General features: G+C 51.7%; 1 protein-coding gene across 1 annotated transcript in view; it reads right to left on the bottom strand.

Moving 5' to 3' along the window:
- Positions 1 to 5,309, bottom strand: part of Chst3 (carbohydrate sulfotransferase 3) — a 38,879-nt gene extending 33,570 nt beyond the window's left edge. Inside the window, exon 1 of the mRNA XM_052744915.1 lies at positions 4,848 to 5,309. The gene's annotated coding sequence lies outside the window, so the exon portion shown is untranslated. The remainder of the gene's footprint in view (positions 1 to 4,847) is intronic.
- Between the last annotated feature and the right edge of the window lie 8,866 nt (positions 5,310 to 14,175).

Genomic DNA, 14,175 nt, shown 5'->3' with positions numbered 1-14,175 from the left:
CCGGTCCCTTCTTATAGACCGAGAAAGGATGAAAGGGTTAAATAGCTCGCCAAAAAATGTTCTTAAGTTTCACATAGCTTGTCTTTTCAGTGAATATGGCATTGAATTTGTGGGTCTGAGTTTGTAGACATTTGTGCCTATAAATGTTTTTGGAGTCTATCTATGTGTTTTGTGTTTACTTAATATTTTTTGTGTGGGGGCATACCTGGGTGTGTGTGTGCGTGTGTACATGCATTTTTGCCCAATGTAAAATGGTTTGTATGAGGTTGTGGGGCTGACCAGCCCTTCCTCCCCACCAAGTCTGCAGGATGGGCCTGGGGAGGGGGCTCACTGGTAGTGACTTTGCCCAGTGAGTGTGTAAGGCCCTGAGTTCCACCCCTAACACCAAAGGAGGAAAAGCCTGCAGAATATGGAACCCACCCTATGACTCTCTTCTCCAGCAGCCTGGTGGCGGCAGTACTGAGCACCCTCAGGCAATGCCCTTCTCCCAGGCTCCCCAAGGGTTGGATTTATAGACTATGCTCATACAGCCACACATGAGAAGGCCCCGGGACTCTTCTTGGCCCTGAGTTGAATATCCTGGACACTGGGAACCTGCCTTCACCTAGAGCCCACCTCCATTTCTTATGGTGTGTGAACTTTCAGTTCACTAGTAAGTTGCAGTTACCATCAGAGGGTCAGCTACCTATCTCAAAGACCCAGAAGGTCCACTTAGTGCTTGCTCTCTGTGAAGCTGTGGGTGACCTCCCACCACCCACCCAGCCCCAACGGACCCAATTCTGGGACAGTTTTGTCAATCCAGGACATATACAAAGGAAATGAATACATGGTCCCTAAAAGTCTTCACAAGTGGGCCCCACCTCGGAGAACAATGTGACCTGAAAATTAACTTTGGTCCACCCACCCTAAAGCAAAGTGTAAAATGCCCCAAAGCTGGCGAAAAGCCCCAGCATTCTCCACCCTCCAAAGCAGCCGCCTTCATCCCAGACTATAGACGTACTCACCCAGACAGAGCTGAGCTGCAGTCCCAGGCTGTCCTTTCTCGCCCAAGTTCTGCCTGACCCCGACCACCAGCATCTAGTCCAGCAGCTCAAGAATGGGCCTGGCCAAGATGCTCTCCCTGGCTTTTGAAGCTCTCGAAGTTAAGGGGATGGGGTGGGGCAGGGAAGGGCAGGCATAACCCTCCAACAGTCCAGGCTGGCCCCAGAAGTGGCTATTTACTTGTGGCCACCAGGGGCGGCTAAGTGGGAAATTGGTTTGTTGGTTTTCCACACTTCCTCCAGACTTCCCACAGACTTCCCTGGTGATGAATTGCCCAGAGTTTAGAGAAACCCTCAGTGCTCCAGCACACAGCCATCTTTGTGAGAAGTTAGCAGCACTCAGGAGGAGCCAGGCCGATGCTGGAAACTGACTGAGGGGATCCCCTGGCCAGCTCCTCCCTCCACACTGGCTGGGGACCAGGAATAAGCAGCTAGAGTTGGGACAATGGAGGCAGAAGGTGCCTGAGCCTGCAGAGACCAACACCCTGTTCCCCACCACCCACACCCAGCTGTGGAATCCATTTTTTGGAGCAGGGCAGGCGGCTTCTTATCCTCTCCTCAGGCCTCAGAGAAGAAAGGGTGATAAAAATCGGTCCTGTTAAAGTGCTGTTGAAACATGACTTCCTGAGACTGGAGGCTACTCTACCTCTCTGAGCCATCTCTAGCAGAGAAGATGCCCTCGGGGCAGCTTCCCAGCAATGGCACGGTCCTTCTCCGCTTCACCCATCACTTGATAACATTCCCAGCTCCCAGCTCCCTCACGTGCCAGGCACCAAGATGGGCATGAAGGCACAAAGATGACCAGCCCCTGTCCTCGGTGGGATGGTCTTCATTCCCAGTCCTCCTCTCTACATCGAACATGTCCACTCTGCCAAGTTGGGGCAGAAGGCTCCTGGTGCCCTACATTCATCCAAGGCCTCTTGCATCCTTTTAAGGCTACCTACTTTTCTCATACCATGGATACCACATCAGAGGCTCTGGGTAGACACAAATCCTGCCCCTGAAGGAGTGATCCTAACACTCAGAAATTGGAGGAACAGGATATTAGATATTCTAAAACCCCAGATGCCCACCCTAGGCATCTGCAGGGGGGGTACTGAGGCAGTGTGGCAACAGGTCCCCAGCTCATGAGTTTAGACATCCACTTTTGGTCCTCATGCCCTCTTGTACCCAATGGGACCAGACAGCGGATACTCTGTGGACCCTGTGTACACAATCACAGCTGGGGACAAGGTGAGCCATTGCTATCCCCCCCCCCCCCCCCGACCCCAGTTGCCTGGCTCTGCCCCACCTATCCCTCCTGATGGTCTGAAGACTCCAACTCTGCAAGGCACTTGGTATAGTCGTTAGCACAGCCACGACCGGACCCCTTATGCTCACCACCAGGGAAATGGCCGGGTGAGGAATAACTTCCTCAGATAAAATTTTATGCTCTCAAGGGGCACGGGGGGGGGGGGGGGGAGAGGAGGAGTAGAGGGACCCACTTAAGGCAGATTACTGACAGTTCAACCAAAGGACAGTCATGAAGGACAATTCTTGTCTCCGTTCTCAGTTGAGTAGGGAGTTGCCTTTCGTGGAGTTACTGTACCATGCCCCTGCACTCACACCCAAACCTCCAGCTTCCTGACTCCAGAGCCACATCGAAGGCTCCAAGAGCTGGGTACCACCCAGCCTTTGGTTTCCATGGCTCCACAGAGACTGTGGAAAGAGATAGGCAGTCAGAGGCCGCAGAACCAGGTTAGAAAGGATCACCGGTGTTTCTTCTCCCTTGTTGCTATGGAGACCAATACAGACAGGCTGGCATGGTGAAGCCAGCACAATTCTGAAGTCAGACTTTCCAGGTTCAAATCCTGGCTTGGTCTCTTACTAGCTGGGTGACTTTGAGGGCTATTTAATTTTTCTGAGGCTCAGTTTCCCATCTGTAAACAAGAAGAGATGGAAGCGCTGGAGAAGTGTACCGGCCTAAGGGGACACTATCTGTGGGGCTCCAGAAGCCATGACAAAGGGTGCATGGGGTATGAAAGGGACAGGCAACTGTAGTCTACTGGGAATTGGGGTAGCCAAGCACAAACCCCTCCTCTTTCCTCTGCGACCACAGGCCTGGCACTATGCGGGCATCTTGCTAATCCTGGCATTTAGGGCCCTGGAGTGTACATTGCTGCTAGTCAATAGTCTTCAGGAACAGGAGCCGGGACTGACATATATCTTCCCAATGACAGGCCGAGACCACCCCCCACCCCCACCCCCACGCCCCACCCCACCCCCGACATCCGTCCCAACTGCTGGCAGCCCCAGTTCCAGGAAAAAAAGGAATGTTTCTGCCCCCCTGGGCAGCTCACACCCACCGTCACAGAAGAACAGACACGGATATGCTGTACAGGGACCGTGGTCACCCCCTCACCGCCACTGTCATGCGCTACCACCAAGCCAAGCCCCTGCTGGAAGGCTCTTGTAACCACCTTTCTCCAGCCAGGCTAGCAGGAGCCAGCAGGGGTAGATGACCCAAATTCCGCGTGTCCCGGGGACTCCATCCCAGCATGTGCCCACTAGCCTCTTTCCCACTAACTCACCTGCCCCCATGGTGAGGGCATGGGGGGACTCATGGAGCTACTCCTAACTGTCCACCACAGAGCTGTCTGCCAAACGGCATACAACCTCTCCAATCCCATTCCATCCCCATTTAGCCAGATGCTGAAATGGAACCTTCCTCTTGTTCTGGGGTGGGAGAGGTGACCATGAGGCATGGTGGGACATACCACTTGGGTCTGTCTCTTCCCAGAAGAGACCAGGTGGGGCTTTCTTCAGCCAGCCAGGCCTTTTCCTCATTCAGCTGAGGCTGACTGGGCTCCGCTCACACCAAATCCACAATGCATTCATTACCGGTGCCATCAGCTGTCTGGCAGGCACTGACTAAGACTGTGCCCTGGACTGCACTAGGCTCAAGAAGATCCGTGGGACACGACAGGATACTAGTAACCTGGTGTAAGGAACAATCGTCTTCCCAACAGGCCTGACTTTTGATCTCAGCTCAATCCATGGCCCCACATATATGGCCCATTGCTGGGACCCCCCCCCCTCCCCTGGAAATCCCTCCTAGGAAGTACATCCGCCGTGGGGGAAGGGTCTCTGCTTCTTTGCAAGGCCCTGTCACCGCCACCACGCAGATGTCAAGCGCAGCACCAGCACGCAGCCTTTTCCTCACAGCCCAAAGACCCCAGCCCAGAAGAACTCCTGAAAAGTTTCTGAATCACTGGCTCGGGTCACCCCACCTCGGCTCCGGAAGGGCTGCGCACACCCAGCCACCTAATTTCCACACCAAATCCGCTCTTGCTAGCCCCGGAGACGGCGGTGTCTGCTTCTGACCTCCCCGTTCATGGGCCTCAGTGGGTCCCAGTCACGACTTTCCAAAGCACAGAGAGTTAGTGGTCCCCTGATGTGGCGTTTGGTGGGGGGCGGGGAGAGGGGCGGGAGCTCCCTTTCATGGTGGAAGGAGCTGCGGGGACAGCCAAGAACCCAACCTGGTTTAAAAGTCCCAACCCTGCGCTCCCAGAAGCGTGCATTTTGGAATGTGCAGGGTGGTCGGCGTGACGGTGCTGAGATCCTCGCCTGTGGCTCGTGCGGTGACCCGGGTGTGGGTACCAGGCAGATGGGAATCTGGCAGCAGGGGGTTTTCCTCGCTCAGGGAACTCCCCTCCCGCCCTCCGCCGGTCCCCTTCTTCTCCCAAAGTTTGGCGCGCGCTCCGGGATGCGGTCGGCTCCCGGCTGGGGCCCAGGAGGCGGTGCCGGGACGCGGGGCGCCCCACTTACCCTAGCCGAGCCTCCTCCTCTCGGCGGGCGGATCCGAGTCTCCGGAGGCCCGCGTCCAGCGCGGGCAGCATCCGCCCCCAACTGCGCCCTCCGCTCCGAAGATGCTGGGGCTGTTCTCCCTACAGCGCCCACTCTGCGTCCCCGGCGAGTGCGGGGAGAGAGGCGCGGCCGGGCCGGTCCCCTCGCTGGGCGGGAAGCGGCGCCAGGCGAGCGATCGGTCCTGCCCACGACCCCGATCCCGCCAGTGGTCGGCGGCGGCCTCCTGAATGGCAGCCAAGGCTCCGGGAGCCCCGCGCCTCTCCACCGGGCTCCCCGCCTCACTCCACACGCGCACCCGGCAACTTTGGGGCATTCAGTGAAGTTGGCGCGGCCGCCCACCCGGCCTCTCCAAGAGGATGGAGGAGGCGGAGGACGCAGGGAGGAGGGAGGAGCCGGGAGGAAGGGCAGTAGCCCCCGCCTCGCCCCCCGGGAGCCTCGCGCTCCACGACCCCTCTGCGGGCCTTTGTTCCCGACGTGGCCGCGTCCCTGGGGACTCGCCCGGGCTGCTCCGATCCCTACCCTTGAGGACCAGGCAGGGTGGAGCTCTGAGCCCCAGGGAAGGGAGTTCAGGGAGAGGCTGCAGGGAGAGCTACCCTGCTGCACCCCCAAGCTGTTGCCCACCCTCAGGGCTGAATGTAAGGATCTTCCTGTCCCTCTGTGGCAGAGGAAGCTAAAGGACGCTCTCGGGGATTTCAGAAAGTTGCCGCACTCCTTCCCTGGGCAGCAACAGGTCACTGAAGTGCCCTTAGTGCTTTCTCACATACCCCCTGGGGCAAGATGCAGGAATTGTCCCAGCCAAGATGCGCAGAGGGAGCTGGAGCTACTTGGCATTATCTTAAGATCCCCTCGGACTGCTGGCACCCCTGAGGTGGGGGGCATGTCGCCTTTGGGCTTTGGGAGGTGGCCAGCTGAGTAGAGAAGTGCTGGGTCTGTACAAAGGCCTGTTTCGCTAAGACTGCTGTAAAGGGCTCAGAATTGGAACACAGGCGGAATTTCAGGTTATGTGTTCCAATCCTGGTGACTTAGTCTGTCCTTGATGCTGCCCTGCCCAACTTTCTTCCCGGGACTTCATAGCCCTCTGCCTCCAGCTAAATTCAGGCCTAAGACAGCCTTCCTGACATTTCATGGGCTCTTGTAAGGTTTAGATAGAATGGGCAATTTTCTATAAAGGAGAAGTGAGAAAAAAATTTAAAAGTAAATACATAAATAAAAAGAAACTTACAAATCTATCCTTGGCTCCCCTTTGTCATGCTGAACATTTGTGTCAGAAAAACAAGTTCACAGACTTGAGGCAGCAGATAAAGAGGCAGACAGAATGGAGTGGGACCCAGGCCAGACCGGGGCCGTCTTCTCAGGTCCCTAATTAGAAGGCTGGTAGACTCTGCCAACCTATTGGATAGCAGGGGCCTGATCAAAGTGCCCTTCACTATGAGGTGAGACCTCCAGTTTGCTCTCTGCAGAAAACCCTCATTGGCTGCCTGTGTTCTGCAGCCGGTTGGAGAGACCGGAAGTGGAGAAAATTCAGACCCAGCTCACTTCTGAGGATCTCCCTGGCTCCCTCTTTCTGCATTGATCCCTGATAGACTCTGCCCGAAAGTCAGTCACCAAGCTCTTCTATGGGTCTGGAGTGCGCGCGCGCGCGCGCGCGCGCGCGCACACACACACACACACACACACACACACACACACACACACACACACACACACACAGAACCCTACTATGTCTTTTAGGTTAGCCCACCCACCCTTAAGAACCTGTCAATGAGATCTACTAAACCCTGTCTGCTGGCCTCATACATAAGGCTTTCCCTTGGGGAACATGGGAAATCTTGGATTTTATCAACCAGAAATTTAAGAGTACACAAAAGGCCAAAAGTTACAACTGTCACGCTGGAAATGTAGCTTAGTTGATAGTGCTTCCTTAGCACACCCAAAGCTGTGGATTCGATCCCCAGTACCACAAAAACTTGAGTGTACACCTGTAATCCCAGAACTTGGGGGATGGAGGCAAGAGAATCAGAAGTTCAAGGTCATTCTCTGCTATAGGGAGTTCAAGGCCAGCCTGGAATATATGAGACCCTGTCTCAAAATAATTTTTAAAAGACAGAACTATGTCATCAGCTTATTATAGACAATAGTGAAAACAGAGATATATCCAAACCAGTGGTTCTCAACCTGTGGGATGACCCTTTCACAAACGACCCTTTCACAGGGGTCGCCTAAGACCATCAGAAATATCAGATATTTACATTATGATTCATAACAGCAGAAAATTACAGTTATGGAGTAGCAATGGAAATAACTTTATGGTTGGGGGGTCACCACAACATGAGGAGCTGTATTAAAAGGTCACAGAGTTAGGAGGGCTGAGGACCACTGCTCTAAACAAATGAAGTGATAAAGCATGGTACCCACTCCAGGCTGAGGAAAAGTACCAAGAACAAGACCACAGAGGACACCAGATGTGCACAATGAGTGACAGCTGGCTCTCCGAACCCACCCTGCTCTTTGAGCTGAAGCCCTGACCTGGAGTGCTCAGGAGGTGTGGGAAACACTCATTCACCAGGCTTTGGGATAGCAGGGCAGCTGGTGCCTGGGCCTTCAGTGAGGGCATCTGACTTGCCAGTGAGTGCAAAGGTCTAAGCCAAGGTCTCCACTGAAAGAATTTTCATCCTAAAATCCTCTCCAAGATCAGTGTACAGTATCACTCAACTAAGGAGAGGCTCCCCTCCCCGCTCCCATCCCACTATCTGAAAAACGGAAAGAACTAGCTAGGCATGGCGGCTCTCATCTGTAACCTCAGCCCTCAGAAGGCTGAGGCAGGAGCATCGCAGTAAGTTCCAGGCCAGCCAGGGATACATAGCAAGACCTTGTATCAAATTAATTATAAATAATCATCATAATATTATAATGTATATTATATATAATAATTATAAATGTATCAAATTAATCTATAAATAAATGCTTCAAAGCAAGTGGCACACACCTTTAGTTGTAGCACTTGTGAGGCAGAGACAGGATCTCTGTGAGTTTGAGGCCAGCCTGGTCTACATAGTAAGTTCCAGGACAGCCAAGGCTATATAGGGAGATCTTGCCTCAAAAAAACAAACAAACAAATAAATCAAAACAGTCTGGGCACATGGCAAAGAAGCCACTGTTGTTCCCTTTGAAAGAAGAGGTACTAAGAGGTCTCAAGAAGCACCATATTTGAGGAAACCCCTCCTGCAGATGTCCTGGCTTAAAGAATGTAAGGCAGGGGTGGGTGGGGGTGGGTGCAGCTTGGTGCCAGAGCACTTGCCTGGCACACGTGAGGCTGTGGGTTCCATTCCTGGTACTGCCAAACAAACAAAGAAAAGTATAGGCATGGTTCAATATGCACTCTTAAAGTCTAGCATTGTGGTGGGATTTGGAACAAAAGGATAAATGATGTCTTAGTCAGCTACTGCTCAAAAATGCTGCGTAACAAACGCTCTCCAAATCTTAGTGACTTATCACATCAGATATTGACTTTCCTTAGTTCCAAGTCTCTGGTTGCAGGTGGGTTCTGTTTCACGCAGGGAATGGCAGAACTTGGGACAAACCGGATCTCTGGGTGAGTTCCGGTCTCTTTTGCATAGATCCACATTCTGCATGGATCAGTAACTGTGCTGGTATGTGCTCTTCTCAAAATAGATACAAAGAGCAGAAGATACATGAGAAAACACACGCACACTCACTGAACGCTTCTGCCTGTGTCACTGGCTAAAGCAAACCCCATGGCCACACCTAAGGTGACATCCCTAACCCTGAGGTATCGTCTGTCCAGCCAGGCATAAGTGGATAGAGCAAGGGGTAAAGGAGTGAGAGCAGTGGTCCAGGCTGCCGTAGAAAAAGAGGAACGGGGGGGGGGGGGGGGTAGAAAGGGAGGAGGAAGAGGGTAAATGAGGCGGAGGAGCAGGATACCTCATTAACTCTGTTAACTTAAGAAAACACAAGATGGGCTGGGCATGGCAGCATGCACCTTCAAGTCCAGCAAGAGGTAGGTGTATCTCTGTGAGTTCCAGGCCAGCCAGGGTTACATACTAAGACTGCCAAGGAAGGAAGGAAGGATGAAAGAAAAGAAGGAAGAAACAAAGGAAGGAAGGGAGGGAGGGAGGGAGGAAGAGAGGGAGGGAGGGAGAAAGGAAGGAAAGAAATACAAGGGACAGAAAAACATTGTATTTGATGGTGGTGGGTAGCGTGGTTTGTTTGCATGCTTGGATTTTCTTGCTCTTGTTTGCTTGCTTGTATTTTGACACAGGGTTTTTATTGTGCAGCCCTGGCTAGCCTAGAACACTGTGTAGATAGACTAAGCTGGCCTTGAACTCACAGGGATCCACCTGCTTTACCTGGAGTACTGGGATTAAAGGCGTGTGCTACCATGCCCAGCTCCACTAGTTTTAAAATTTGTTTGCCTTTTTTTTTTTTTTTGAGACAGAGTCTTACTTAACAGCCCTGATAGGCCTGGAACTCACCATGTAGACCAGGCTGGCCTCAAGCTCATAGAGACCTCCCTGCCTCTGCTTTCCTAGTGACCCTTTAAAAAAAATAATAAAAGCAGAAATGGGGAGACTTTATTCAGAAAAGGAAATCAACCCTCAAAGTGGAAATGGGCTGGTGAACATGGAAAAGCACATGCTCCAAAAGCATTTGTGAGAGAGTTTCTAGACCAGGCTAGCCTCAAATTTGCTATGTTGCTGAGGCTGGCCATGAACTCTTCCTGCTCTTCCTCCCGTGTACCAACATGCCTAGATCTTATTTGTTTCTGGACACGGGGTCTTGCTATGTAATCCCAGCTGATCCTACACTCATTAGTCCTGGCAGGTTCCCAAGTTTGTTACAATTCTTCTGCCTCAGCTTCTCGAGTGCTGGTGCTACAGACATCTCCCACCACAGCCTGGCTAACATCATCCAGTCTCTGGACAATTCTATGGAAGACAGACACAGGCTTCACAACCACCACCAAATAAAAAATTGCAGAGGAGAGAGGAGGGGGGATTAGAGAGAGGGGAAACAGGAAACAGATGAAAAGAAACAGGAAAGGAAGTTTCCAGGCATTGTGTTGGGAAGGTTATCTTTGTTTGTTTGTTTGATTTCAGTGCGAGGTCTCTCACAGGTCAGTCAGGTACACTGTCACCAATCTACCTCCCCTTTATTTTTCACTTTTTAAATTAAAAAAAATATTGGTTTTTTTTGCTGGACAGGAGTGGAGCACGCCCTTAATCCTAGCACTGGGAAGGCAGAGGCAGGTGGATCTCTTGTGTGTTCAAGGCCAGCCTGTTCTATAGAATGAGTTCCAGAATGGCAGGGGTACATAGAAATCCTGTCTCAAAAAAAAAAAAACTTTTTAAAAATTTTTATGTATGTGTGTATGCCACACGTGGGTGCATGTTCCCAAGGAGGCCAGAAGAGGGTGCCAGATCCCCTAGATCTGAAGTTACAGCCCACCTGATGCAGATGCAGTCTTAATTACTGAGCTGTCTCTCCAGTCCCTCCACCAGACTTTAAAAAATAATAATACTAATTCTTGCAGAGATTTGGAGTTCAGTTCCCAGCACCCACACCAGGCAGCTCACCACTTCCTGAAACTCCTGTTCCCCAGGATCGGACACCCTCTTCTGGCCTTTGTGGGCTTCCGCATGCATGTGGAACACACTAACTCACACAGGCACACACATACAAATAAAAACAAATAAATCTTTAAAGGTCTGGTAGAGTTCTCTTATTTAGGGTTTTTAATTTTTTTTTTTTCAAATTACATTCATGTATTTAGCGTGCATGCACACACGAGCCTCACCACGAGTGTAGAGGTCAGAAGACAGCTTAGGGCAGTCAGTTCTCTTCTTCCATATGTGAGTTCTAGAGATCCAACTCAGGTCTTCAGGTTTGGTGGCAAGCACCTTAAACCACTGAGCCATCTTACTGACTTACCCAACCCCCCACCTGCTTTAATTCTGGAGACAGGCTTTCACTAAGTTGCTCGGACTGGCTTTGAATTTTGAACTCTACCTGTGATCCGGGCAGGCCTTGATGTGTGGTCCTCTTGCCTCAGCCACCCTGGAGTTACAGTCCATGCCCTGCTGGACTGTAATGATTTCAAGCTTCAAAGCTGTCTGTTGCCTCCGTGTCTTCATGAGCAGATCTGAACACCCTGCCCAGGCGGCAGGTGCTGGATGGGAAGAGAACGTGCTTTTGTGTCAGGGTTGGAATGATCTGAAAAGACACACACACACACACACACACACACACACACACACACACACACACCCCTCCCAAGAGGGACTCACTGCCCTACTCACTACATGGTGTTTTAACTTTTAACCACATACTGGTTAAATGACTCAAGAACAAAAACTTACTTTTAAAGATCGATAGGATGATTTGGTGGGCTGTAACATCTGATGGAGTTTCCAACCATTTCAGGATAGATTACAAAATGGATGGGTGTGATAGTGCATGCTGACTCTGGTTTGGTAAAGAGTTCTTACCTTAGCCGGGCGGCGGTGGCTCACGACTTTAATCCCAGCACTCGGGAGGCAGAGCCAGGAGGATCTCTGTGAGTTTGAGGCCAGCCTGGTCTACAGAGCGAGATCCAGGGCAGGCACCAAAACGACACAGAGAAACCCTGTCTTGGAAAAAAAAAAAAAAGAATAAAAGAGTCCTTATCTTAGGAATTAGATCCTGAAACACAGTTGAAGTGATGCATGCAGCAGGCCAGGTGTTCTTCCAAACACTTGTTGGGGAGCAGTGGGTATGTGTGGCTGAAATTCGACAGGCCATGAGGTGATAACTGAAGCTGAGGGAAGGTCCACTAAGCTCACTGAACCACTCACTCTGTGTGTGTTTGAAATTTTCTTTAAGGATCCTAAACATGATATGCTGTGGGATGTCTTTCCGTATGCTGTGAATATGCGTTGCTCTGTTTGGTTGATGAATAAAGCTGCATTGGCCTATGGCAAGGTGGCTTAGAGGCAGGCAGGAAATCCAAGCAGATGTACGGAGATAAGAAAGGAGAGGAGAGAGACGCCAGACTGCCATCCTAGGAGCAACATGTAATGGGAGGCAGGTAAAGCCACGGAACACGTGACGATACATAGATTAACAGTTATGGGTTGAGTTAAACTATGAGAACTAGCTAGCAAGAGGCCTGCCATAAGCCATACAGTTGATAATTAATATTAAGCCTCTGAATGATTATTTTATAAGTGGCTGAGGGACCACCGGGGTGGGGGGTGGGGCAGGACTGGAGGAAGGCAGGGACTGCGGGGTAGAGCAGGACCTGAGCTACAGTGATATCCCAAACCTGTAATCCTAGCACTCTAGTAGAAATAAGAGGAGCGTAAGTTCAAGACCAACCTTGACTACACAGAAAGTTCAAGGTTAGCCTGGGCTACCTGAGACCTTGTCTCAAAAAAAAAAATGTTCTTCAAGGGCTGGAGGCACAGATCAGCAGTAGAGTACTCGTCTGCATGCACAGCACCCTGCATTCAGTCTCCAGAATCTCAAAAACTAAATGTGAGGCTGGGAATACAGCTCAGTTGGTAGAGTGTTTGCCTAGCATGCCAAAGCCCTGGGTTAAACCCCCAGAACCACATCAACTGGGTATAATGGTGTGCCCCTGAGATGCTAGCACCTGGGGAGATGAGATGCGAAGAGTTCAAGGTCAGCCTTGGCACGTGAGACTCTTTTTCAAAACAAAATAAGCAAGCACAAGTTACCCTCAAGACGACCTGTTTGGGCTGAAGTGTGACATTAGCCAAACCAAGAGGCTGTAATGGAGGATGGGGTTGTGGTTCGGTTGTATCTCAGGGGATCCAGAATCCTTTTTTCTTTCTTTTTTTTTTTAAATCCATATATCATTACTTGTAAGTGTTCTTTGCAATGAGTCATTGGTCTGGTTCGAGGCCTCTGGTTTCTGCCACACTGTCAATACTGGGCCCTCACTGGGACTCCCCTTGGTTATCCTGTTGCTGCCCTGTGTCATGGAGATCCTGCAGCTTTGGGTCTGTAGGACTGGTCCCTTCATGTGCTCCAGCAGATCACAGATGGAGTGGATGTTGGGGTGGGCCAACACTTAACCCTGGTCCTGGGCCTGGGTAGTTGTAGGGTTGGTCAGCCTGCCAGCTCTTCCCTGTCCTCACCACCTGGGTGAGCTCTCCAGCATTGTCCTGGCTAATTCACCCCTTTCAGCGATGAGCAAGGGGCGGGTCCAGTTCTCCTGCTTTCACAGCCCCAGGGTTCGCTCTCCCACACCTACAACTTCATAGCTAGCTCTACTGTGTTTCCCATGAGAGATACAGAGGCCACTCTCCCAAGTGCTGCAGCTGGTGAAGGGCAGGGACAGGTCTGCTCTTGTGACCTCAGGGCCAGCTCTTCTACCTGTTACAGGCAGCAAGGGGTGGGGGGAAGGGGAAGGGCATTTCTCCCCTGCCCACACCACCCTATGGTAGATGGGGGCGGGGCCAGATCTCCCTTGCTCACGTTCTGGGGCCAGGGGTTTCACCCCCCCCACTCACCCCCCCCACCCCCCCCACCCCCCCCCACCCCCCACCCCGTCAATAGGGCCAGCTCTACTGTGCTGCCCAGGCGAGGTACAGGACCCACTTTCCCAAGTGCTGCAGCTGGTAAGGGGGAGGGCCAGCTCCCATGCCCACCACAGGTGGCAGGGGCAAGGTGGGAAGGTCCGGAATCCTTTCTAAGCAGCTCTGGAAAGAACAGGGACGTGGCTATCTGCTTCTAGCAAATTCGCGGTGAGAGCAGAGTACACAACTGGTGTGAGTGGGGTTAGGGACCGGCTGGGGTCCCTTGGGCGGGAGGATGTGACAGTGGGAAAGGTGAGAGATGGAGTCATCAGAGCCTGGGCTGGGTTGGATATAGGGAAGAAGAGGGAGAGGATGATTCGGAAAATATCGGAAGCCCAGCACTAGGCCAGCTCCTTTTCAAAAAAGTAATATTGTTTATACTTTGAAAGTTCTGGGGTTGGAGAGATGGCTCAGCGGTTAAGAGCACAAGCTGTTCTTCCAGAGGTCCTGAGTTCAGTTCCCAACAACCACATGGTGGCTCACAACCATCCGTAATGAGATCTGGCGCCCTCTTCTGGCACACAGGCAGAACACTGTATACATAATAAATAAATAAATCTTAAAAAAAAAAAAAAAAAAAAAGCCGGGTGGTGGTGGCGCACTCCTTTAATCCCAGCACTCGGGAGGCAGAGCCAGGCGGATCTCTGTGAGTTCGAGGCCAGCCTGGACTACAGAGCAAGATCCAGGAA

This window comes from Peromyscus californicus, unplaced genomic scaffold, assembly GCF_007827085.1.
Source record: "Peromyscus californicus insignis strain IS unplaced genomic scaffold, ASM782708v3 Scaffold_19__1_contigs__length_69161282, whole genome shotgun sequence".
In the NCBI taxonomy this organism is placed as follows: Eukaryota; Metazoa; Chordata; class Mammalia; order Rodentia; family Cricetidae; genus Peromyscus; species Peromyscus californicus.
Note: the sequence above shows the minus strand (reverse complement) of the source record. Positions and strands in the feature narration are given on the sequence as shown.